This window comes from Rhinolophus sinicus, linkage group LG03 (assembly GCF_036562045.2).
Source record: "Rhinolophus sinicus isolate RSC01 linkage group LG03, ASM3656204v1, whole genome shotgun sequence".
NCBI classification, from domain to species: domain Eukaryota; kingdom Metazoa; phylum Chordata; class Mammalia; order Chiroptera; family Rhinolophidae; genus Rhinolophus; species Rhinolophus sinicus.
Genome location: NC_133753.1, coordinates 22,267,522 through 22,294,465, shown reverse-complemented (window position 1 = coordinate 22,294,465; position 26,944 = coordinate 22,267,522). Strand labels below are relative to the sequence as shown.

General features: G+C 50.4%; 1 long non-coding RNA gene across 2 annotated transcripts; it reads left to right on the top strand.

Moving 5' to 3' along the window:
* The first annotated feature begins 583 nt into the window (after positions 1 to 583).
* On the top strand, positions 584 to 26,849 carry LOC141570524 (uncharacterized). 2 transcript variants are annotated; one of them, XR_012494586.1, is made up of 5 exons: positions 584 to 1,044; positions 5,804 to 5,951; positions 18,791 to 18,863; positions 24,482 to 24,609; positions 26,046 to 26,849. It is a non-coding gene; the product is annotated as an uncharacterized LOC141570524 (long non-coding RNA). The 2 variants fall into 2 exon arrangements; XR_012494587.1 differs by lacking the exon at positions 18,791 to 18,863.
* The last annotated feature ends 95 nt before the right edge of the window (positions 26,850 to 26,944 follow it).

Genomic DNA, 26,944 nt, shown 5'->3' with positions numbered 1-26,944 from the left:
AGGACTAGGCCCAGCAGAGAAGGGGCTCTACAGAAAACAAATGTTCACTGACCAGCGTTGAATCCTGCCTCTTGTTTCCCTGGCTCTCAGGATGGGACCAGGGACAACTGTTCACCATCAGTAGAGGTAGAAAGACACAAAGGCCCCCAAGGAGGGCCTCCTGTTTTCCATAGTCAGTGCCTCCATGAGAGCAAAGACTATCTCATTTGTTCACTGCTGTCTCCCCAGCACCTGGCACACAGTAGATGCTCAATAAATACCTGTTGAATGAAACGACTGAATGAACTTTGCCAGCCCTTTGCCTGTCAGGACTCACGATTTTCTCAGTCTGTGGGTTTCTTGCACAGAGCAGGGATTAAAATGGTGGTGCTGAGGAGAACTTTGGGAAGGGAGGGGAGAAGGATGTTTGGCCCCACTTCACTTTCTTGGGATTTTGGAATCTGGATGTAAGGGAAGGGGATGCAGTTGGCTGCCCACAGCTGCCCTTCCAAATCAGAAGGTTGGAGGAGGGCGGAGGGGAAGAGGAGGAAGAAGAAGAGGGAGTGGGGTGGGAGATAAACAAGCTGAGAAGAGTGTGCTAGGAGCTCGCAGTGGCTGCCAGCAGACTGAAAGGGGCTGGACCTGTCCAGAGAGAAAGGGACGAGGCTGGGGAAGGCGCCCACGCAGTCACTGAGCTCCTGGGGTCTTACTTGAGCTGCCACACTCCCCATACAAGTGCCTTCCAGTGTGAGGTGAGGGCTGTGTGGAGAGGAAGTGGGAAAGGAAAGGAAAGCATCGCTCTCCATTTGAGTAGCACTGGGCAGTTTCTCTTCCCACGTCTCCACCTCAGTAAGAGACGACTGCGTGATATTGACATGCGCTTTCTATCACCGTGGATGCCTGAGTTAGAAAGCTGGGTGGGCTTGGGGCTCAACTATATGCGTGTGAGGTTGCATACCAATGCAGACGTGAACATGGCTTGGGTGTGCTCACAGGGGCCGACACAGCCTCCGAAAATGTGGTACCTGCAGCCACAGGCCTGGAAGCAGATTCCTCAGGTCACAGGTGAGTGTCTATTTAAGCTCTATTTAAGTTGTATTTGTGTGTACTAAGCAGGGAGCACAGTGCGCCAGGCCCTCTGGCCAGGAGTTCATTCTAAAGCCATCTTGAACGAGCACACTGGCGTCTCCATTCTGGGGTACTGGAACCCACTCCTCAGCACACCAAAGCAAGGGTGTGGCCTCTCGGAATTACAAGGTGGGGCACTGCCCTTCACATTTTCCCCTCTTGAAACCCCACGCCTGTCTGAACACTGAGAGGTGTTTGAAAGTAACCTGCAGCCCCTCTCACCTGTGAGGTCTGGTTGCAGGCCTGGGTGTGTACCTGGTCTAGCTGAGCTCAGACAGTGAGGAGGGGAGGGGACGAGTCAGAGGAGGTGCTGACTGGAGGCTGCCCAGGCCTGCCCCCGGAGCCCTCCAGCTGGCCAGTAGGCAGGGTGGAGTGAACTCCTATCTGCCCAGAGCCGAATTTTGCCCACCAGGAACACCACCCACCCCGCTTCTATAAGCTACCACACTTCCTTCCCAGGAGTGCATGTAGGAGTGGGGACAGGTGGAGGGCATTACTGGGCAGGTTCTCTTCCTGCTGATGCTTCCAACCCTTTGCTTACCAGAGGGATAGCCTCCAAATCACAGACCCCACATACACCCCAGAGGACAAGTGGGGTCCAAGCTGAGACCTATCTCCAAGAGGCCATGGTCATTGCCTCATTGCTAGACCACCCCATCCCAACTTGCCTCACCCTCCCCTCCCACAGGGTGCTGACCCTGCCTGTCAGACCGCCACTCTATCCCAGAGCACAGCTCAGGGCCTGTCTGGACACCCTCTGTTTAGAGACATGAAAGGAAAATGGTCCTTTTGAACCCCTCCAGCTCCTCCACTCCACCCCCCACCCCAACTTTCTGTTGGAGATTCAGACTCAGCATGTTTAGGTGGGGCCGGAAATCAGCAAAAGCATCTGGGTGGGCCCCATCCACTTTACACTGACATGCTCTTGTCCCAGGGCTATCCTCTGTGGTGCATGCATACCAGAGAGAGGGTGGACAGCTGAGGATGGAGTTTCGGATAGTGGAGTGCAATGGTTATGAACCTATACTCAAGAAGTTCAAATTCCCAATCTTGGCCTTGGGCAAGTTGCTTAACCTTTTTGGGCCTCAGTGTCCTCATCTGGAAGGTGAGATGGTAAAACTCTTGAGGGAAATGTGCTCTGTCACAGACGGCACCATGGTGGAAGCCAGGACTAGCCAGACAGAGCTGGGCCCATGCCTGGAACCAAGCTCCTGACCCATACCTCTGCCTGGCCCTCCCATAAGGGGGCAGGGAAGTCCAGGCCTAGCCAGTGGGAGTGTGGCAGAGGATAAGCTGAGTGGCTATAGCCATGAAAAGGGTCCCTGGAGCCCAGTTTTGCAGTACCAGCCCCTGTCCTATGCCCTCTCCTGGATCATATTTGTGCTGCCCTAATTTCGAAGAACCTAGACACTCCTTTGGGGACCAAATGCCTCATGGGAATAAAAACTCAATTCTCCACTAAAACCATTTCCTTCATTGAGACACTTTGCACAGATGTTGGATTCCAACAAACCCAAGTTTGAATCCCCATTTCACCAGTCACTGCTGGAGCAACATAGAACAAACCTTGGCTCTGAAAGCCTCAGTTTCCCCAACTGGAAAGTAGGGAGATTCATTTCTGCTTTGCAGGCTTGTTGAGATTAAGTTAATTCTGTCATTCATTCAACGAACTTTTACTGAGCACCTATGATGTGCCAGATATTGAGACTACAGCTATGAGCGCAGGAGAGACAGACAGGGGCACATACTCATGGGTCCTTCAGACAGATATTAACCAATAGTGACCCCAATATCTATGTTACCAATAGTCTTGAGCATCATGGAGGAAAAGTGCTCATGAGGCATTTGTGTGAGCTCAGTTTTGAAGGCTAACTGGGTGTGATCCATTTCATTGAATCTAAAACACTACTGATGGTCAACACACTATTATTTTAGATAACACTGAGAAAGAAAAACTCTGCCAATTGACCATGACACCGTGCCTTCTTACCCTTAGAAATGTTATTTTATGCTTACTGAAAGAGCTCTTTTAGACTTTTCCTTCAGCCCCAGAGGAGTTTCCTATCTCCCACCCAATGTAAAACAAAGAAAGGTCTGTAATGGCAGAGATCAGAATAGGGTGAAATCAAGAGAAATCTACCTTGTCCTGCAACAAGCTTGCCTGGTAGGAAACTCCTGAGCTGGTAGCAGGTAGGCTCCCAGGCTCTGGTTCCATTGAAAGAGAAACAGGACAAGAGGGTCATGTGGACCAAGCAGAGAGAAGGGCAGGAAGGGGTCCTGGTTGAATTCTTACTGCTGGGCTCAGATTCTGGCTGAATGGAAGAGTGGCCAGGAGGAAGTGAGTCAAAAGCCAAGGTGGGGGCTTGTTAGACACCATAACGTGCAAAATGCATCCTGCTGTCAAAGATTTAAACGATGCATCTTCCCCAGAAGCACAGAGCACCCCAAGTTTCTAGATCTTGGTTTCTAAATACCATTTTTCGCTAAAAGGAACCAGAGCACTTTGGGGAAACAGCAGATTCCAGGGCTGTCTCGGGAAAGTACAAGATGATCTTGTTGTACCAGAAAGTGACAATGTGCTAAAACGAATTAATAAACAATGGGGACTTGACAGTAGGGATGAGAGCCAGCTTAAAGGGGTTTCTACTGGACAGATTTGGCATAATTTGAACACTGAAATAAATAATGAGAGTTATAGATTATGTATAACCCAAAGAATAAAATAACAATCCATGAGGCCATCTGACAAATAAATATTAATACACAAATAATCAGATGAATGGAGAAGAAAAGAACACTTGCTTAACAAAGAATGCTAAGGAACAAATGTAGAAAAATGATGGAATTGGAAAACTATCATTTGCCAGTCATTGTCATACTGTTTTAGGCAAGAGTCATAAATGGATGCTACCAGTGGGTGATAAGAAAAAGAGATTTACATAGTACATTGAGCAGAAAATGTTTCTTCTTTTGCTATAAAGGACATTTGTGGGACAACTGGCGATGGCTCTAGTATCGGGCACACCAATACAAAAGTAAATATGGTAAAAAGATAACATTTGGGGAACCTGACTGAAGGGAATATGGTAATTATTTGTACTGGGTATTTTTGTGTGTGTGCTGTTATTTTTTTAATGTAGTCCGAAATTATTTCAGAGTAAAAAACTGGTTTTGTCAAGTGTGTATCTTATTGATAAAATACCGTAAATGAGCATTCCAGGTAAAAACACCTGTGTGTGCCAAAGCCCTGATGCTGGACAAGCGCATTCATTTGAAAACAAAAACCGAAATCCAAGAAGCCTGAGTACTGGGGTCTATGTGGCTGGGAGTTCAGCAAGAAGCTGAGAGGTGGGCAGGGGCCAGGCCATGCTGAGGGTTTGGGTCCTGGTGACGACAGCAGGGAGAGGCCATCAAAGTGCTTTAAGCAGTGAGAAGGGGAAATGTGGCCTTATTTGTGTTCATCACTCTGGCCCCTGGTTGACCCTCCATAAACAGTGGCCATTAATAATGCCTTGTCTGCTGGCCTCTCTGCTGTCACTCCCCCTAGGGACCTTTTTGCTCAGTGGAGTTGACAGCAGGTGGCCCCCTACCCACAGAGCATCCAAGCCCTGCCCCATCTTCTCCCCCTCACCCCACTCAGCACAGCTCTCTGTGCACCCCCTTCTCCACCAGCTTCCTTCTGTCTGTCTTGTTTTCTCGTCTGGGAGTCCCAGAGCGCAGCAAAGCCTGGAGAGGGTTAGTTCAAGGTGAATGAATGGGCTGTTTGATGGGAATCTCCCAGGGCAACCTCCAGTCTTGATACCATTCAAGTGGCTGTAGGCTTCCTTTTCTCCAAATGAATCACTGCTCTGTGTGTCTGTGACTGTGTGTGCCTCCCCCTGACATGCCTGGGGCCGCGCAGGAGAGGAGCAGACTGTCTCTGAGCACCGAGCGGCGACGTCTGCGACCAGCATTCACTACAGCTCACACTCTGCCAAGTATCCTGCTGGGCGTTCCTATCCATTCCTCAGCCAACCTTTACAGCAACCCTGTGATGGAACACACCATCACGTCCACTTTGCAGAAGAGCAAACTGAGGCTTCGAAGTTTTATTGGCATGTTCAAATTCACACAGCTGACTTAAAGATTCAACTCGGGTTCTCTAACCCCTGAACCCAACACTTCTGCACAGCCACTTCTGGTGGCCCGTGGGCATCAATATAATGGGTCTCCAGGCCATGTGGACAGGCGAGCTGAGCATAACTGAGGGCCCTGCTGTGCCAGAAAGGGGTTAATTGGGATGCCCTCAGCAAGCTCTGGTTTGGTGAGGCTGGTTGCCATGGCAACGACATGGATTTTGGGAAAAGGGAGGCCAGAACAGCAGAATCTTCTGAATCACTGCATGTACATCCCATATGTTTATTCTGAAGTAAACACCTTCCTTGGGGACTGTATGTGGCCACCAGAAGTGGCTGTGCGGGGCAAGGGTGAGGGCAAGGGTTCCCTGTGCAGGCCAAGCCAGGAGGCCCTGGTCCTCCTGCAGCCCCTCACCCAGGGCGCTCTCCCCGGCTCTGCCCTAGGAGCCTTTCCCAGCCAGAATACCCAGGGCTTCTGCTTTCAGCTCCCAGATCCCCACACTAGGTGCAAACCAGGAAAGAACACAGATATGGGGCCAGAAGGCATTCGTCAATCATTTGTTTATTCATTCTTCTACTAGATATTTGTTCCTTGCCCACGGTACACCAGTCACTGACTAGGTGCTGTGACCCGGAGCAACAGCCAACTGCCAGCAGGCTTTGCATGCACGCAGCTTCCCCCTTCCAGTGGGCCAGAAGTCCCGCCATGCACTTTCGGTGTCACTGTGGGTAAGTCCCTTTCCCTTTCTAAGCTCATCTGCAGAATGGGGCCCATCAAACCCACATTGCAGGGATGCTGTACGGATGAGACGATGTATTTGAAACATATGCGGTACCTGCGTGCCCAGCACATAGTAGGTCTAAATGTGCCATTACGACATAAACGTCTGTAGGCTGCTCACTTTTCCCTCCAGCCTTGAAAGGAGTCAGGTGAAGATAAAATTATCAAATGAGAAGCCCCAGGCTCTGGGCCCTGGGGGGGCACTGTGAAGCAAAACCTCCGTACTGACCCAGTGACCTTCCATCACCGGGCATGTGACCTTGGCTTCAGTTTTCTCTTTCATAGTCCTCCACCACTTGCAGGAGGGAATGGACCTGAGCTGATGAGCAGCATCCCAGTGGATACTTGACCAATCTGTTCTACCATCTGAGCCACTCCTAAGACAGAGGAGCCCAAGGCCATTTCCCCAGGCCTAGGACTCCACTCCCAGCTTCCCAGTCCTGGCCTTCCACTCCAGCCAAACTAGTTTTTTGCCGACAGTATGGACTTCAGTGGCGATCTGTTGATTTGATTCAAGTGTGATTTTCTAAGCTGGGCTACCCTGCCCAAGGAGAATGCCCCCTCCCAATGGCCATCCAGGACTGTGCCCTCTCTGCTGCCTACTTAGCTCATCCTCCGTCAGCCCCAAGCTGGTGTGCTGGGGAATATGAAGTAAGAATTTGACTGTGTGACCCTCCCCACCTCACACCAGCCTATGTTCCTGGAAGAACCCCGAGGTCCTCCAGGTCAGCCCTGGAACCACCCTCTGTAGCCTTAGCACCTGGCAGGCCTGGGCAGGGACAGGAAGGTCACACAGGATGACAAAGAAGAGCAATGTGCAGACCCAACCCGCACTTGCAACCAGCAAAGAAGGAGAAAAACATTTAAGAATTTTGTATTTGATATTTCAAAACATACAAAACTTCAAAGCAGTCATCGTAGGAAAATTCAAAATGTTAAAAGACTTCCTCATACTTATTTCGTGCCTTAGTATTGATTTGATTTTGTCCTGCTCATGGGGGTGAAGATGGCTTCCTCTTTTCAGAGCTTAGTGCCTCTAGAAGTTTTATTCAAGGCCTGGGAGATGGAAGTAGGACACACAGCCTGTGGGCTCCCCTCAAGTTTGTCCCTGGAGGGCAGAAAGGGAAGAATGTTTTCCTCTTGCTTCAGTCTGACACCAAGATTACGTTTGGTTGGAAGTAGTGCTAATGAGTTATCCAGGATTTTCTTCTTCTCTCTCCCATCTTGAATTTTCTTCTCCTAGGCCGGGTGTCAGGGTACCTATTTATAGCAGGACAGGGCTTACGGAGCAGATCTTAGCTGTCATTTGTTGGTGAAATTCTTTGCAGAAGGTCAGTGGGCTGGGAGGAGGCTGGGGTGGAGGTCTGCAAGGTTGGCAGAGGAACTGCAGAGATGAGATAGCTCTCAGCCAGGCCAGCCCCTGAGCTGGAAAATCTTTAACAAAGGATCCAGCCAAAGCACAGAAGCAAAGGACAGGCAGACAGACATGCCTAGCAAACACATCCCCCTGCGAGGAAGTCAGAAAACAGTTGGACAGCAGATGGAAAGGGTGCGGATGGGAAGAGAGGAGAAAGGAGCCCAACAAGAACGTCTGAGGATATCTTTTCTTTCTTCCTTTTTTAATAGACTTCATGTTTTTAGAGCATGTTTAGGTCCACAACAAAACTGAGCAGAAAGTACACAGATTTCCTATAAAACACGCACCGCCTACCCCACCACCAACATCCCCACAAGAGTGGGACATTTCTTACAAGTCATGAACCTACACTGACAACGTCATTATCACCCACAGTCTATAGTTTATATTAGGGTTCACGTTTAGTGTCGCACAGTCTATGACTTTGAACAAATGTGTAACGACAGACATCCACATGTGTAGTAGCATACAGAATAGTTCCACTGCCCTGAAAATCCTCTGTGCTCCACCTAGTCATGACCCCCTAACCTCAGGTGACTGGTCTTTTTACTGTTTCCATAGTTTTGCCTTTTCCACAATGCCACATAGAACCTTAGAGCATGTAACCTTTTTAGATTGGCTTCTTTCATATTTAAGTTGTCTCCATGCTTTTCAGGACTTGACAGCGCATTTCTTTTTAGTGCTGAATGATATTCCATTGTCTGGATGTATCAAAGGTTGCTTATCCATTCACCTACTGAAGGCCATCTTGGTTGCTTCCAAGTTTTGGCAATTATGAATAAAGCTGCTATAAACATCCCTGGGCAGGTCTTTGTGTGGACGTAAGTTTCAGTTCCTCTGGGTAAATACCAAGGGGTGTGATGGCTGGATCGTGTGGGAAGAATATGTTTAGTTTTGTAAGAAACTGCTAAACTGTCTTCGAAGCTGGCTGTACCATTTTGCATCCCCACCAGCAATGAATAAGAGTTCCTGTTGCAACACATCCTAGCCAGCATTTGGTGTTGTCAGTGTTCCGGGATTTGGCCCTTCTAATTGGTGTATAGTAGCTCGTTGTTGTTTTAATTTGCAATTCTCTCATGACATATGATGTGAAGCATCCTTTCATATGCTTGTTTTCCATCTGTATATCTTCTTTGGTGAAGTGTCTGTTCAGGTCTTTGGCCCATTCTTTATTTTTTATTTTATATTTTAAAATTTTTTATTGGGGACGGGGAACAGGACTTTATTGGGGAACAATGTGTACTTCCAGTACTTTTTCCAAGTCAAGATGTTGTCCTTTCAATCTTAGTTATGGAGGGCGCAGCTCAGCTCCAGGTCAAGTTGCAATTGTTAGTTGCAGGGGCGCAGCCCACCATCCCTTGCGGGAGTCGAACCAGCAACCTTGTGGTTGAGAGCCTGCATTCCAACAAACTGAGCCATCTGGGAGCTCAGCAGCAGCTCAGCTCAAAGTGCTGTGTTCAATCTTAGTTGCAGGGGGCAGAGCCCACCATCCCTTGTGGGAGTCCAAATGGCAACCTTGTGGTTGAGAGCCCACTGGCCCATGTGGGAATCGAATTGGCAGCCTTCGGCGTTAGGAGCACGGAGCTCCAACCATTTGGCCCATTATTTTATTGGGTTGTCCATTTTCTTGTTGAGTTTTAAGAACTCTTTGTATGTTTTGGCTAACAGTCCTTTATCAGATATGTCTTTTGCAAATATTTTCTCTGTGGCTTGTCTTTCTCTTGAACCTCAGCGTTTGAGTTGATGATTCCAGCCCTTGATGGAGCCAGATGTGGTACAGGGTCTAGCCATTCCCACCCAATTCAGGACTCCTCTAATGGACAGTCTTTGCTCTGGGCACCCCAGCGGGCTGGCAGAGATCTTACCAGATTTGCACTGTGGTCTGATGGTCCCACCCTGCCCCTCCCAATCGTCATTCTCCCCACTAACCCCTGTGCACACCTAACTCTGTGTCAGCATCTGCTTCAGACCCAATTGACCTAGTGATGGGGAGGAAAGAAGTCAGTGATGGGACAGAGGGAGGTGGGAGATGTTGATTTAAATTGCAGGGTGAGAGAAGACCCCACTGATAATGTCATCATATTGGGCTAAAACCTGGAGCCAGGACAGCACCCGGTAGCAAAGGGATCCAGGGGAGGGAACATTGGATGCAAAAGTTCTTGCCTACGTGGCTGAGGCAGGGGGTGCCTGAGGAGGAGATAAGGCCACAAAGGTTCAAAGATTGGGGTGAGGGCACATCGTGTAGGCCGTAGTCAGAAACTTGGATTTATTCCAGATGCAGTGGGAAGCCACTGGAGGGTTTTCAGCTTAGAAGGGGCATGATTTGATTTGCATTTTAAAGGCTCACACTGGCTGCTAGGTGGAGAATGGATGGTAAGGGAACAAGAGGGGAAGCAAGACCAGTTTGACATTTTATTGCTCTGGTTAATATAAATATCCCAGCCCAACAAATTCTCTCCTGCAAAGACAATCCTGATGGCCAATTGCACAGAATCTCACGCATACCGCACACACACCTCACAGCCCCCACACTCTTAACCACCCACAGACTCTCCTGGACATAGGTTCACATGCATACATCCATATTCCCCAACATGAACAGAGGCATACAAGTCTCATGCATATATGTACCATACATGGCACCAGCAGAGATATTTTTATTCACGTGCAAGCACACATTCCCATTTATACACTTCCTCACACATTTATGAGATATTTTCATGCACACACACACATAGCTATACACATTTCTACACAGACACACCATTTCCCATTTTTCAAAGAGAGGCAGTTCTGAGCAGGGGAGGTGGCTGAGGAAAAGGTGTCAGAGGTTTTATAAGAGGGGGAGGTAATTGCAAACCTACTTATTCATTGGAGAAAGAAAATGCCCAAACAAATGCCCACTTTGCCCTAAATTGCACCTGATGGTTGGGTCAGCCAGTTATTAAACTGGTGCAGAGACTACATTAAAGCCTTCATTCATCACGTTGGGTCCTCCCCCCACCTGCACTCTGCAGTTCCTCACTCAACCACTGCTGCCCACCTGCCCACCCCTGGCATTAACCAGCTCCCACTACATTCTTAATGACTCACAGGGCATGGGGGGGGTATGTACTTTGGGTAAATCTGGACTCCTCAGGACCTGTCCCCCCGAACCTCCCCACCCCACAGCTGGCTCCTCTGCAGCATTTCCTTCCTCCCAGCTCTGAGTGACCTGGGTTATACTTGTCTGTCTCCCCTTCAGGGCAGAGAGCATGTCTCTTTGGTGTACTGCTGCCTGGCACATAGAAGGTGCTGTGCCAGGGGAAGTGGCTCAATGGCTCAGGCCCTGGGCGGTGCTGGTGGGAATGGACTGTGGCCAAACAGGATCCTGGCCTTTCTGACCCCAGCAGAATCCTACTTCTTTTCCTAAGGAGCAAAGAAATTTGAAAACCGCCCATAGTTATCATTGAGTGTCTATTACAGAGAAGGTAAACGCATCTTACTGCCACTTCCCTGTCCACATTGACAGACATCACTAATCAATAAGGAGTGCACCCATCGCCCCCAGGCCAGGATAAGGTATCAGAATTCTTCTCAACATGGTGCTCCAAGGAGTCATTACTGATCAATTGGAGCCGGCACAGAGGTGGATCCTTTTTGCCATCACTGGTCCCCTAAGTGCCAAGTGCTTAATAAATCTCTCATTCAGTTCTCACAACAAATCCATGAGATAAAGATTAACTTTTATTTCCCAAAGAAGGGTCAGCATGGTTAAGGAACTCAATCAAGTTCACAAACGCAATAAGAGTTGGGCTGAGAATTCCAAGCCTAGTAGGTCTGTCTCCAAAGTTCATGCTCTTGCACCTTTACCATGCTGCCTGCCCCCATTGGACATCTGTACCACCATGTGTGGGCATTTGTTGGGCCTCTGTTACCCCCCAATCTCTGAACTCCTGTTTTGAGGAGGTCCCCACTGGAAACAAGTGTTACCCTCCAACAGGGCAATTGAGGAGCCTTTCAAAAAGGGACTATCTACCAAGGGTGGACAGAGCTAAGGGGAACCGAAAGGAATGGTGAAGACCCTGATGGGGCAGGGAGGGAGATGAATGGAAGCTGGAGCGAGCCATAGCTGCAAAGGAAAGAAGCAGGGGAACAAATACCCCCGACTTCTCTCCTCTTGCCCTCCAGTCTCCTTTATGGGGCTTTCTATTGGAGAAACCTATCCAGAAACCAAAAGGCATGGGAGTTCAGCTGATGCAGCCCACACAGCTCAGCCTCCTGGACTTCAGAGCTGGGGGGAAGGCTAGGAGAATAGAATTCTGGAGGAGCTAAGTGAGAAGGCCATCCAGAATGCTCCTTTCCTGTTTGGGGCTGAGGGTGGGAATGGCCCTTCCTGACGAGTACTGATGGGCCAGTGGTGTAAGTTTCAATCTGAATTTGAAGGACTGAGGACCAGGCCAAGGGCAGGAGATGACCAATGTCTCTCCTCTAGTCAGGCAGAGAGAGAAAATTCCCCTTTTCTCTGCCTTTTTGCTCTATTCAGGCCCTCAACTGACTGGACGAAGCCCACCCACCTTGGGGAGGGCAATCTGCTTTGCTCATTCTATGGATTCAAATGTGAATCTTGTGACGGCCCGTTAGCTCAACTGGTTAGAGCACGATGCTTGTAACACCAGGGTTGCCGGTTCGATCCCCACATGGGCCACTGTGAGCTGCGTCCTCCACAACTAGATGGAAACAACTACTTGACTTGGAGCTGATGGGTCCTGGAAAAACACACTTAAAATAAATAAAAGTTTTAAAAAAAACCACGTGAATCTTATCCAGAAACACCCTCACAAACATACACACACACACACAGAATAATGTTTGATCAAACATCTGGGCATCTTGTGGCCCAGTCAAGCTGACACATAAAATTAACAATCATCATACCATAGATGGCAGGGGCCTGGTGACAGCAACGGCATCCTAAGCAAACTGCCCTGTGGCGTGACCTTGGCAATGATGCTGACCCCCTAGCATCTCTTGGATCCTGCCCATCTTCCAAGCTAGGTCTCCAGACTTCCTGCTGATGCTGTAAACATCCCCAAATCCCTCCAACAAATCTCTGCATAAGAGTGTCAGAATGCATTCTGCTGTTTGAAATAAGAACTCTGAGTGGCACAACCAGTGCTGGTGGGAATGGACGCTGGTCAGGACACACTCATGATGCACACAGTGGTGGGTGGTCCCCTGACAAGGGCACCAGCAATGCCCAGGGAAGGATACATGTGAGCTGCGTGACAGGGAGGTCCTCAGGGCCTTTCAGTTCCCCTTCTGGATGTCACCGTTTCTGCCATTCATGAAATTAGGCAAGCTTGCTCTGAGGTCATTTGTGTTTTCAGCTGAGCTGCTTCTGGGACACCCTAGGGGAGTGAGTCCCGCTTACTATGTGTGCCCCACTCCCAGACATGGTTTGTTTTCAGAGGCTGCAGAAAGACAAACTGCCCAGCCCCAGAGAAGACCCTGCCACAATCCATGTGTGGCTACTTTGGAAGGCCACAGTCATGGAGGGATCCTCTGAGGGAAGGGCCCCTTCCTGCCCCCTGGGCAAACGCTCCCACCTCCTCAGCAACTTCCTCCTGCCAGAAGCCTGCAGCTGATGTATGTTTATCTTGCCTGAGCTGCCCTAAGGAGTAGCCAACGGCATTGCCACCTCAATCCCCACCCCAAGGCCCAGGATTCGGATGTTTCTCTGGATATTCCATATTTGCTCAGGGAATTAGAAGACAAGCAAAATGGCAACTGCTAAGGTAACAGGCTGGTCCATGAGGTAACTGGGGCTACATCAGCCCCGGGACAGGAGGGGCAGGGGCCAGGGAGGCCTGAAGATCCTCAGCCAAGGGCCGCCTGAGGATGGGCAGGAAGGAACCAAGTGGGGTGCGTCTGACCCCTCCCGCTCCGGCCCACTGGGCGTGTGCACACATCAGCACCAGAGTCTGACCCTTCTGCGAAATTGATGCAGTTGGCTACTCCTTAGGAGCCAGGGCTCATGCCGCCACTAGGCTGTGGTGAGAACAGCACGTACATGTTCCCTTAGTAGGCCTAGGGCTTGTGGGGCACATAGCTGGATAAGTGCTCCAGTGGGAAACTGGGAAGCACAGGCATGTTGCAGGGGTGCCTTGAACCAGCTCCTGTCCCCCCGAGACTCCCGACCCTCCTCTTCCTCCAGCTCCTATGGCTCCTGAGGACAAGCCTGTGACTGAGCCCCCAAATGCCTCCACTCGCCTCCTCCCGCCACGCTCAGAACTGGGCTAGAGACACATCCTGGGAGGTGACCCAGCCAGCAGTCCCCAAGTTCTTGAAAAACGGCTCCTTCCCAGGCCAGCTGGGTGTGCACCCTCTCCCAGGACGGAGAAAACCCCCAGCACCCCCCACACCCCCACAGAGTCTCGCACCAAATATAGCTTGGAGATCTTTGCTGATGAGGTGTGGAACTGGGCCCCAGCCCTTGGTGGAGAACAGGAAAGGCGGCCCATGGCCCCACACGCAGGGACCGCCTCATCAGGCCTGTGCCCTGCTCGCTGGTATCTGGGCCACCTGTCAGCCCACCAGGCACAACCAGCCTGCCCCTTGTCTGATGCAGCTGAGCAAAGCGGGTCCCCTAGGGCAGCGAATGCACTACTGCCCACCGTCTCCTCCTGCCCCACTGGTCTCCCCAAACTTCCCAAAGCTTCCCACTCAGAACTCAGCTCCAGACTGGCCAGGACAAGGGATGGTGGGTCTAAGCATTTGTGAGCCTCTCTCTCACCTGGGCTCTGTGGGTCAGGAGGGAGGGGTGGGGTGGGGTGGGGTTGGCTGGGGCTGGGAGGACCAAGGGCTGAAGAGTTAGCGTTCATCCTGACTTTGTAAAGCAAATAACACCCCACCCCCAGCCAAAGCTGCCTGGTATTACACCATGAATCTCCAGGATGCTGCAGCTGTGACTGGATTATTTATAACTCCAATCTTACATTTCTAACACGAAAAAATCACACAAAGGGAAAGGTAATGAAATCTCACCTCTCTTGCATGTCCCTCACTCCAAACTGCAGGGCTTTCCAGAAGCCCTTGTGGCTGAGGGAGGGAAGAGAGAGACCCCCTGACCCCGACGCCTGCCTGTTTCCCTCTCCCTCCCTCATTCTGTCAGTCACACACGTACACTGCCCCTCACCCTACATTCTCTCTCAGACACATCCCCTCACGTTTTCTTTCTCTCTCACACATACATTTCCTCACAGATGCACAGACAATTCTGCTCCCTCTCAGCTCACCCTGCCAGCACCCTTCCTGTCCCCCAGACATACTCCACACATTCTTGCCCTTTTTCTTCCACCACCACCACCACCACCACCACCGTCTCCCTGTGTGACTCACTCCCTTCACTGTGTGTTTGCTTTTTTGCTTTGTCAATGAAGACGCTGGCACATTAATTACCAGGCCTGTCCTCAGTGAGGCACGTCAGCATCTGTGAGGCATGTCAATAGTGGGTGGAAGTGTCAGCTTACATTTGTCTTGCTCTGCCTTTAAAACTCCCATGGGCATTGTCTCCCCAGGGGGACCCATTTTGTGGCACGTGGCAGTGAGGACATGAGTCCCAGGCTTGATATACACAAACACACAGAAAACACAGGACCCAGAACACATGTCTCACCCTGCAGGTGGGAGCATCTAAGGATGTGCTCTGCAAATCGGATGCCAGGCTGGGTGAGGTAGTTAGGGTGCAGAGCACAAGAAGTTCCTCATCCTGCCTCCTGTGTTCCTGAATTGGTGGTGTTGTGTAGAATCAGCCTTGGGTTACACCGTCCCACAGGCACAAATCAGAAACTCGGAGCCCTATGCCAGCTCTTACGGAGAGCCAAGGTCCAGCCCTGTCCCTGCCTGATTCCCCTCAGCCCCTCTGCCCAGGCCCATAGAAGAATGATCAGAAAGCGGAACTTCCCACTGTAGCCCAGCCTGACATGGACCACGACACGTCTATCCGGACAGTCACAGTGACTGGAGACTCTGTGTGTACATGTGTGTGCTGGTATTTGGGAAACCACAGACAGTTCACCCTGGTCTGGGGGCTGGAATGGGGACCTGGAGACAGAAACCCTGTAACCTACCATCAGGATAGCATTTCTTGAAAGTCTCTCCCCTTTTTAATCTTAAAAATTCATCTGGGGTTTGGTGTTATTCACTATAACATATCTATCATCATCAGAGTATAAAAATGTCTTAAATTATCTATAATCAAATATTCAATTCTTTTCTGAATCTTTGCTTAATATTGACCTTCTTGGCAGTTGAGTCTCAAAAACCCTCTGGCTTATCCCAGAGACTGAGGGCACAAACATCCCAGTGAAAGATCTAGGGAACCGTCTATGGGTTAAGGATATGGGGTATGAATCTATGGGGTGAGAAGAACAAGGACTCAAGTTTATATCCCGGCTTTTCCAATTAGCTGTGTGATCTTAGATAAGTCACTTAACCTCTCTGTGCTTCAGAACCTTGGCCTGTAAAATGGGCACAATAATAGGGCACCTGTCACATAGGGCTTTTATGAGGATTAAATGCATTCATGTATGTAAAGTGCTTAGAACAGTGACCAGCACAATATAGATGTTTATAATTATTTTTCTGTAGAAGACCGACACAAAGCCACAGAAATCAACCACACGGACTGAAATTGAAGATCACGCCTGCCTCCCTGCTAGAATGCGCTTCTGTCCTGGTCCCTATCCCACCCCCAGCTACAGGTCTCTGATCCTGCAGTCTATCTGCAAGGCATTCAATCAGCAAACATTCTCCAGGCACTGTTGCTGGACTGGGCATTCAGTGTCACAAAAGACCTTCCAGACAGGGAGGCAGAAACATGCAAACAGCATTTGGACCATATTCAGAATTGAAGATACAAAGATGAGTAAATGTCATTTCTTCTTTCAAAGCGGTACTGCCTAGCTACAGGAAGTTGGAAAGAGAGGCAGGCAGATTAATAGATTAGTATTTATTACAAGTGCAGTGCCACGTGATCGTGATGATATTGTCCAGTGGCTGAAGCACTCTTGCCTCGTGTATATACCCGGTCTCTTTTCTGATGTCACCTCACCTGCAGGGCCTTCTAGAACCACCTGTAAAAAAGAAAACACTCCCCATCCTGTTAATCACTCTCCCTGACCTACTTTATCCATCTTCTTAGCGCTTACCACCACCTGACACATTTTGATATATATATTTGTGGCCTGCCCCACCAGAAGGTAAGCTTCCTGAAGGCAGGAACTTTGTTTTGAATCCCCTGTGCTTGGAGTAACAAATGGCAGGTAATATAAGTGGTACATAGATGTCTATTAAATAAAGAAACTGGGCAAATCACCCTTCAGTGTCTTGACTTTCTCTTTGGTGAAATAGGTGAGGAAGCCCCACCCTCACTTGCCACGCAGGGAAACTCTAACTTGAAAAGAGATGACACATGATAATCGGACATGTGTTTGACTCATCCACAGATAGAGTCACATAAATTCAGCTAAAACCAGATCTGCATGTCTGCATTCCCTGCTGTTTAAGCAATGAGGGGCTGTGGTCACAAACAGCCAGGTGTGCCCACTCCGCGAGCTCTGCCCTGCAGTGGATCCACCCAGTCCCGGAAATGGGAACACAGGCTTGGCCATGTTCAAGTGGGTGACCACCTGTGGGCACAGAGCTGGTCTGCGACTGTGGGCTTTTGCTATCCAACAGGATTTTTCTGTGAGTCCCTTAGGGGGCTGCAGAATCAATCGGGTTGTTTGTGCGAGGTCAGGACCTAGGGAATGACTGGAAATAACCATGTAGGAGTCTGGCTCCTACACCACTGAGCCAAATGAGAGGTCTAGAAAATGGCAGGTCAAGGCCTCAACGAGGCTGTTTCAGGACAAGGCAAGAGCAAGTTCAGAGAGGCAAGGATTCCTGGAGGGTGTGATCAGGGCAGGTGGGCAGGGGGCAGAGAGAGGCAGGGCCTCCCACCTGTGTACTGACTTTCTGCAGCACCACTAAAATGTCCTCCCTTGACCTCTGTGCTGTGGCACTGCATGGCTCACTCAGAGAGAGAAATTGGACTTGGATCAAATTTTCTTTAAGCCGAGGCCAGGGAGAATCTAGAGGCCTGATCAATGGGGCAGAAGCCAAAATTACAGTATCTGGGAGACTCACCCTCAGACCCAGAATGGCTTCCTTCCTGGGTCATGCTTTCCTGGGACCTTAGGACACCTCCCAGCACTCATGTATTCTGTGCAGGAATGATTTCGTATCTTAAACCGACAGACGAGTAAGACCTAGGACTTTCCCGTCCCTTCTCATTAAACTCCCATTCACTTGTCAAAACCCAAGCCAAATTGCCCAAGCTAAAGCAGTTGCTCCTTCATTACCAGTTTGTGATTTCTGGAACTTTTCCCCACTAGACTCTGAGCATACCAACAGCAAGGACTTTGGCTTATTTACGTCAACATTCCAAATGCTGAATAAATGATAATTGACCAGATGACCAAACAAAGCAAGGACAATCCATGTTTCCTAACTCTGAGAGCCTGAGTACATCTCTCATTCCTCCCCCATAACCCAGGCGTCCGCTGGGCAGAAGGGGTAGGACATTCCTGTTAGGCAGGGAGTCCGTTCCAGGTTAGGCAGGGAGTCCGTTTCAAGTTTTCATAACCTGCCTCAACCAGACTGATATCTGTTCCAAGTTATCCTTTGTGTGTGCTCTGCAGGGGGCTCAGGGAAATGATTATATAATCCAGGGAGACTGTGTCATTCTTCATTCTGTAGCAGCTCCCTCCTCCTATAGCCATGGACCCCTGGCTCCATTTAGGGGAAGGTTCCCCCAGTCTCCAATCTCCCCACAGCCATTGGGATGGTGGGAAACAAGAATCCCTGACAGGTGCAGCCTGTCAGCTCTCCAAGCAGACCAGGGGCCCCTCCTCTTTGGGAGGCCCTGGGGGTGGAATCAGCTGGGTGGGGACCATCATTGCTCCAAATAGGCCCTGGGGCCTTCCACTCTGGAAGGGCGAATGGTGCATTCCACCCTGAGGCCATGCGAGCACCTGCTCCTCCCTCAGCAGCCCAGGCAAAGCTAGTTTCTTGATACCCCCAGGGCACAGGTAAAACAAATACCTGACCCATCTGGAGCCTCTCCTGGAGCTCAGAAGGTCTCAGGGCTTGGGAACAAAATTCCCTTTACCAACAGCATCTCTGCCTTCAGCTTGTCACCCCCACAGCTGCTTACACAAACCCTGAAACCAACTTTTTCCTCTAGGAAGATAATAGCATCGATGCATCATCATTGACAACTACAGATGACCTCTCCATTTACAATAATCTATTGTCTCATTTGATCTCCTTTCTGATGCTGAGCAGGGCTGCTGCGGACAGGACGCTGTGGACCCCACTCATTCGTAGGGTTGCCAGAAGTCAGAGGATTCAAGGGCAGGTAACACACACAATGCTCTGAAGGAGGCACTGTTCTCTCTACTTGACAGGAAAAAAATTCAAAGCTCAGAGTGACTTCTGTGAGATCACTAGTGTAGAAGAAACGTGAACCCCCTTCTGTCCAATCCCAGACCCTGAATGAACTCTTTACAAACCCCCATCTCTGATTTTACAGCCTTTTCTGGGGAAGCACTTGTTGAAGAAGGAAACATAGAACCTTACTCCCCCAGAGCAATGGGGACGAAGCTAAAACTCTAAAAAAGGGATAGAGAACAAGACACAAATCTCAAACTCCACTCTCAGCCTTTAACCTTCCTCCTTCCCCAAACCTTTAACCAGAGTGGCTATTGGTAAACACCAGTTTCAGAATGAGAACCCACAGCCCCTGCCCTCCCCAGGGAGACCCCTGGAGGCTGGCCTGAAACCCACTGTCTCAGACTGTAGGCCAAGGGGATGAGGGGCTGGAAGTGTGGGAAGGGCTCAGATTGCACAGTGATTGAGAACACAGGCCTGCAGCAGTAAGGCCTCGGGTTCAAATCCCAGCTCCACTTCTTATGTGAGGGTTGTGAGGTGTGGTGCTGCAGGATCAAGGGGAGAGACTGAGCAGAGGTGGGCGGTAAGGGACATGGAAGTGCGTCTGTATCAGCAAGTGCTCAGGGGAGAAGCAGACAGGAGGGGACGGTTGTCTTCAGGTCTCATGCAGGGAAAACGGAGGAGTGAGGCAAGGCCAAGAAGCCTCTGTTCCACCTGCCACTGGTGTGCTGGTGACTTTGTGGAAAAGGCCTGCTCTCCCCTCTCTAGGCCTGTTTCCTCTCTGCGAAATGAAGTGCTCTGGAAGTTCCCTCCCACTTGGAATTTTCTAGCAGCTCCAAATCAGCCTCCTCTTTCCCCAGGATAGTGCCTGATTATGCGAAGGAGGCCTGGTCTTCCTGCTTGTCCATAGCCTTCTGCTGACCTTCTTTGTCTCCAACCACTGCACCCTCCTACCCTTTCTTTCTCAGACATGTTGAGTTTATTTTTAACCAGCGTTTACAAGCAGGATCTGGAAAAGCCAGTCTGCAGAAGAAGTTCTAGCATTTGCTCATTTCCTCCCCCACGGGGGTTGGGTGAGTAGCTTGGGGCAGGGAGACCTGCCCACAGGTGTAGAGTGAAGGGCAGCAGACCTGGGGACTCACACACTCCAGCCTTCCTTAATCAGCTGGAAACTGGAAGGGTGCCCGGGCAGGTCTTGGTTGTGCTGGTGGCGAGGAGAGGGTGAACCTGTGGCAGGGGTGGAAGTGGAATCTTCTGAGCTTTACTGATGTCATATTCCCAGCAGGGGCTGATTGGCCCAGGGCTTCCTCTCCCCTGGGGAGTCTCTGGGCAGAGTGGCCCAATGCCCTGTATTGCAGGCCAGGCCTCTGTCCTGCTCTGGCACAGGGAAGGGTGCAGGCGAGGCCAGGTTACCCAATAGGCAGATTAAGCATGTGCTTAGGACACTGGCAGTAAAAGCACATCAACAAAGTGTTTGATTTGGTTTGGGTTTTTTTAAGGTCTGATTCTTAGTATTTTAAAAATAGCAAGGAAGCAGTCACCCTGGAAAAAATCAGAACTTTGTGGAACTTCCTCGCACTGATTTTCAGGTTTGGGGTGGCTTTTATTTTGAATTTCACGAGGGTGGGTAGGGGGAGGTGCACTGCAGCCTCAGCTCTCAGGGCTGCTAAAGGTCTTAATCCAGCTCAGGGTAAATCAAGGATCTAAAAGGGGGTGGGGACAAGGAGATGTTGAGGGGGAGGGAGCATGTGACCTCAGCCCATAACTTTATCCTCTGGAGGGGGAGGCCTTCTGGACAGAAGGGGGCACTGCACTATTACACAGGGAAAGCTGGTGGAGCCCAGCTATTTGTCCCCTGAGGTATGAGGCCTGAATTAGAGAGACTCTGGGGAAACTAAGGTGTGAATCGTGGTGTGATCGAGGGGCAGGATCACTCAGGACCCTGAAACAAGGCCCAGCAGCCTGAAATTCCCACCCCTGGGCCAGAGCTGGATTTGGTTCTCCCTCTGCTCCCTCTGGAAATGGCAAGGCTCTTGGTCAGAAGTGGCCAAACATGGTGACCACTTTGGAGGGGGAGCTGACATCCCTTTTTCCTGGACGATGGTTCCAAGGATGGCACTTGACCTTCTGAAGCCCCTGCAGGGCATGGCAGGGACTCGTGTCTGCCTCATCTCCTGTGGTCTCCTAGAGTAGGGCCAACGGCCATCCTGGCTCAACCAAGCACCCAACACCAAACATTTGCTAAGCAGCTAGTGTAAACCAGGCACTTTCCATATATTACCTCATTTAACCCTCATCCCGCCCTGTGCTTCGATCACTCAATCCCCATTGGACAGAAGAGGAAACAGGCTCACAGATGCCCAGTACTTGCTAAAGAGCACACAGTGAGCTCATGGCAGGCTGTGGTTACAAACCCAGTTGTCTGATTCTGTCCCACATGCTTGACTCAGTACCACAGGTCTCACCTCTGTTCCAGGCCTCTGGAGAGACAAAGCCACAGGCTACTTCCTTCACCCTTCTCTGGCCCCACTAAGCACCTCTCAACTTCTACAGGGCCAGATACAGGTAGCGGACCTTTCACATGCATTATGGGCAAGGAGACAAACAAACACCCCAGGCCCCAGAACCAGGACGAGCTCCGTAATTAGCAGGTCCCAAGGCAAAACGAAAATGTGGGGCCCCATATTTTAAAGTATTACGAATTTCAAGATGGCAACAGCAAAGCATTAAACCATCCCTGTTGAATGGGGGCCTGCTGTGACGGCATGGGTCCACGTCCATGATGTCATTCCTGCACAGAACCCATTTTGTCCTCAAAACAAACTCCTCCTTTACCTGGGAAATCACATAACCAAAGAAGGAGGGTTGGATTTCAAGGGCTCCAGGAGTACAGGCCTTGGGAAGCAAATCGTCCCCTGGCCTGGAGGCCCCCTGACCCATCCTCGGGTGCTCAGGACCGTGTACTCTCATCTTCTAGGTCACATCTGAATGTAACTAGGGATCTGCCAATCTATATCCCATAATGTGCTGTCTTAGCCAGGGTGAGGCAAGTGGGCCCTGAGGATATCTGACGTACAGGTCATAGAACAAAGCCCCACTTCCCTTTTGACTGACTAATCCCAGCGCCTCTTCCTTCACCTCTTCCTTAATCCTTGCTCTTTCCTCATCTGACCAACATTTAGTGAGCCTCGAGACACTGCTGAGGATTCGAGAATAATACTAATAGTTTCACTCTAGAATAGTACCTGACCCCTGTTCCATCAATGTTTGCAGAAGTGGGACAGGTAACTTCTGCACGTTGTCACCTGTGGGCCCAACATTGTGCTGGGCATGCCTAGTCACACACGTGATCTCATTTAGTCCTCTCCACAACGTGGGAGGTGGGCATCATGACCCTTTTGGCCGGGGAGGGGGCTGAGGCTCTGAGAGTGACTTGTAGAAGGTTCCATAGCAACAGCATAGAGCAAAGAGACTGGGATCTGCTCCCAGGGGTGTCTTCAATTCTAGCACAAGCTGCTTCTAAACCTGCCTGCAAGGAGCCCTGTCTGACCCAGGAGAGAGCCCAGAAATAGATAAACGCTGTACAAAGGGCCCTCTGTCAGCCCCGTGCCGGCTTCCTCCCTCTGTTAGAGGCACCCAATTCTGTCCCAGGTGAGTCCTTCCTCCTGTGTGTTCTATGTACCAGGCCCTACTCTGAGTGTTTCATGGGCATTTACCCAGTTAGTCCACTCAATAGCACTATGAAATAGGTACAGTTCTCATGCCCGTTCTCCTGGTTGAAAAATTAAGGGACAGAGGAGCGAAGCAAATAAATGGAAGAGCTGCGAGTCAAACCCAGGCTGTCTGGCCCCAGAATCCATGCTCCTGATATCTACGCACCTGCCTGGGTTCAAGTTCCGGCCGGCACCCCAGCAGCACCATGTTACGTGGTGCTGTGCAACTTTGGGCAAGCTACTTAACCTTTCTATGTCTCGGCCCTTCACCTATAAATTATGGATAATAATAGCACCTAGTTTGTAGGGTGGTTGTGTGGAGAGCATATGTAAAGTACTTAAAACAGTGCCTGCACTGAGTAAGTGCTATGTAAATGGTGGCCATATTCACATGACTCTTCAATGCACGATACTGCCTCTCCTGGATGTCTCCTCCCCTCTGTGAAGCTGTTACCCATTAATTACTGTCCCTCTTCTAGTATATTCAACTTCTCCTTCTCAACTAGGTCTTTCCCTGTAAACATGCTTATGTCTCAACTTGCATCAAAGAAACTCCCCCTCCCGTCCCCTCCCTACCAGGTTCTCTCCTTCCCTTCGGATACAAGACCCTGGGACAAGTTGGACCTTCTGCTATCTCCACACTTTACTTGCTGTCACCTCACCACCCTGTGTCCTAGCTTCTGCCTGTCTCCATCCTGCACATACTGCTCTGGCCAGGGTCTCGAGGGACTACCCTGTTGCCAAAATGAAGTGACACCTTTCAGGCCTTATCTCCATCCTGTGGCATCTCCTTTGGCAGGCAGGACACTACTTCTTGTGATTGTCCTCCCATCTCTCTCAATACTCATTATCCCTGCCCTGGGCTCCCCCCGCTCCAACCCTGGCAGGTAAGACGCTCCAAACGTTCCACATCTTCTCAAGCTGCCCCCTTCCCCTCCAGGACTTCATCCAAATTCATACCTCCCACTACCACCCACAAGAAGACAACGCCTCTCAGTTCCTGCCCAGACCTGTCTGCAGAGCCCAGACTGGCACGTCCACCTGCTTACCTGGCATCTCCCCCCCCCACCCCCGCTGGCCCACTGCCCCTCAGGCTCATGTCAGGCCCATAACTGACAAGACCTTTTCCCCTAAACCTGCTCCTGTGCTGCCTTCCGAGCTGAGGGCTAGCCCTGCCTCCCTCCTTTCTCTGTCTCTGCCTCTGCCTCTGCCTCATGCATCTGGACACCAGGGCCTGCTGTCTCTTCTCCTACCAGCTCTCAGATCCTCCCGGCACCGTAGCCCCTCCTGAATTCGCCTTCATCACCTGCCTGGATCACTGCAATCACCTCCTAGCTGGCTTCCCAAACTTGGCTCTCTTCCTCCGCTAATCTAGTCCCCACACTGCTGCCAGAAGGCTCTTTTCAAATGGCAAATCAGACTGTGTCCCTCTGCTTACATCCTTCAATGGCTTTTCAAGATTAATTCCAAGCCCTTCAGCTTGCCCGTCCTGCCTCACTTCTCCCCAGACTCCAGTCAAACCAACCTAACTCCTTGCCCTTCTCTGGCAGAATCTTGCTCTCCTACCTCCTAGCCCCCATCCTCCTCTCTCTCTCCTTCCTTTATGGGCCCTACCTTCTGGAAGGGGTCTTTCCCCAGGGCTGCATCTATGCTCCTGTAGCCCCATGGTCATAGTACTTACTCATCCCCTTCCCCTCCTAGCACTGAGAGTAGGGGGGTGAGGGGACACCAGAGCCAAATAAGAATAAGGGTGACAACAGCAGCCAACATTCACTGAAATCCAACGAATGAAGCTGAGACGGTGCTGACACTGATATGCACTACGTGTTTTAATTCTTCCAACAACCTCATGAGGGGTATTCCCATTTCACAGGACAATGCGGCCCTGAGACATCAAGCAACTTACCCAAAGTTCACAGCAAAGCCAGGATTCGAACCCAGACATCAACCAGTCAATGTTTGTTGGGTAAATGCAAATTGTCACTGAAGCATGGACCTTTGGTAAGTGTTGAAGGAGAAGCAGGGGTGATGAGAGGGATAGGGGAGCAACCCTGCAGACAAGCAACAGCCTGTTCTACGCTTTTCCAGCCACCTCTGCCATCCTGGGGCAGCAGAAGCCCTGCTGCAGGCACTTAGCCTCCGTGGGAAGGAGGGAGAGCCCTGGGAAGAAGCCATGGGCAGGTGGGACAGGAGATGAAGGGCTAAGGAGGCCCGCTCTGACTCAGCTGGTTCTCAGGGAGAAAGGCTTGCCCTGGGCCAGGTGGGATTAAGAAAAGGAGGCCCAGGCTGTCAGAGGCCCTCCCTGTTTCCAGTTGCTGGAGGCAGCTGCTGTGGCTGACAGACACCTGCTGACCCCATCAACCTCCATGGGGGAGGGACAGGCTGAGGACAGGTAGGAGTCAGTGGCAAGGCGCGGGCTGTGCCGAGGGCTGATGAGACGCTGCAAGTGCCGGATCCCCGCGCTAGGGCCGGCCCTGCCTCCCCCAACCCCAGTTGGGTTCCTCCACTGACCAAGGTGGCATGGAGGCCCTTCTGGGGTGGGACAAGCCTGGAGCCTGAAAAGCCGCCTCCAGTTGGATGGCCTGGCCAGGTTGTTTAACCCCAGGCAGGAGGGAGGAACCCATAGCAGCTTCTGCTCTGGTCTCCGCACTTCTGTCTTACCTTGGGAATCTCCCAGTCACTTCTCTCCCATCCCCTAAAACGATCCCAGTTCCAGAGGGTTCCCTTTCCCCCAAGTGGGCATGTTGGCAACTCCTAGAATCAGGAATCAGTTGCCTTGTCCTAGCAGAACAGAGCATTGCAGGCCTACTGCTCCAGGCAGACAAGGGGGGAGGGGGAAGTTTGTAGGAGGTGGTCACATGACTGTCTGGGCCGAGACCCAGGGGCACAGAGTTAATTCCTTCATGTTCACGTGGCTCAGCATTCCAGAGCTGCCTCTCCCGGGGTGCTGGCCGCCAGCTTTGCCCCTAGCGCACACGCAGCGCGGCCCCAGTGACCCAAACCTGTTCTCAGAGGCAGCCTCTGAGACCTCCTGGAGCTGTGGCTCCTGAGTCACAAACCGGTGGCTCCAGATTTTAAATGCTCACTCCTCCTTGCAACAAAAACCCAGGCCTCCCCAGCAGAGGTTGCACTGGTAGAGAATGAGATGTGGGGGGCATAGGGCTAGGGGAGCATGTGAATGACCTTCAGATGTGAGAGAAGGAGTCCTGCCAGTCAGGGGCAAGTTATTTCCTGTTCTGTGCCTTGGTTGCCTTGTCTGTGAAATGGGGGTAATAATGGTACCTACTATGGGTATTTTCCATAGTAGGAGAATAAGAGCAACAAGTGGCCTCAAAGTTTTGCCATAATAAAGGAGAAATAATATATGGTAATACTTAACGCACTGTCAGGTCCAAAGTGACACTCAGTAATGTTTCTCCCTTGCTCTTTTCTTTTAGCCACAGTTTCCAGGTCTGTCACCTAAGAAAGCAACTCTGCCAGCTTCATCAAACTGTCATGATAGTGAGAGAGGGAGGGGACTGCAGCTCTTGGAGAGGAAGGCACTAGACACTGGAGGTGGTACCTGCTCTCCATGGCCACCACCCTACCTCCCCCACCTCCATTCCTTCCAGAGAACCATCCCCAAGCCACATAGGGGCTCAATTAGGGAGCCCAATGCATCACAGCGATGTAGGTGGAGTGGGTATGGGCCAAGCAGACACACACACACACACACCCCTTATCCAGAAGCCTATGAAGAATAATAGCTAATCCCTGACTGTGGGGGTAGAGGACATCGCAGATCCTGATTGGGCTTCCTTGCCCTGGACCTTCTTTCTTGTCTTTGGTTTGTCCCGAGATCTACTCCCAGGAAATATAGACTGGGAGTACCAAAAAAAAAATGTATACGCCTTTTAAGAGATGATCAACGTTGCTCAAGCAATAGTTCACCATACTCAGAAGTGTCTGGATGCTGATGGTAACCACTTTGAGCACCTCTTGTAATTGCAGAAGTCAAACATGATTTGTATTCATCTTTCGTTATCAGTATATATTGAATATTACAATGTTAATCGTTTTTTTCCTTTCTTAAAATGTGTATACATATTTTTGGCACCCTCCGTATATTATAAATCTGAGCTTCTTTGGGAATCCAATACTGCTGAAAGTGTACACAAAATAACTGTCAGCAGTGCGTCTCTCAGTGGAGGGGAACTGAAGACCTGGAACGGGAAGAAGACTATTCACTGAGTATCTTTTCACGCTGCTTGATTTTTTAAAAATCATGTATATGTAATACCTTTTTAAAAATTAAAATACTCTACCCCTGGGATGGAGCAATGGTGGAGAACTTTGC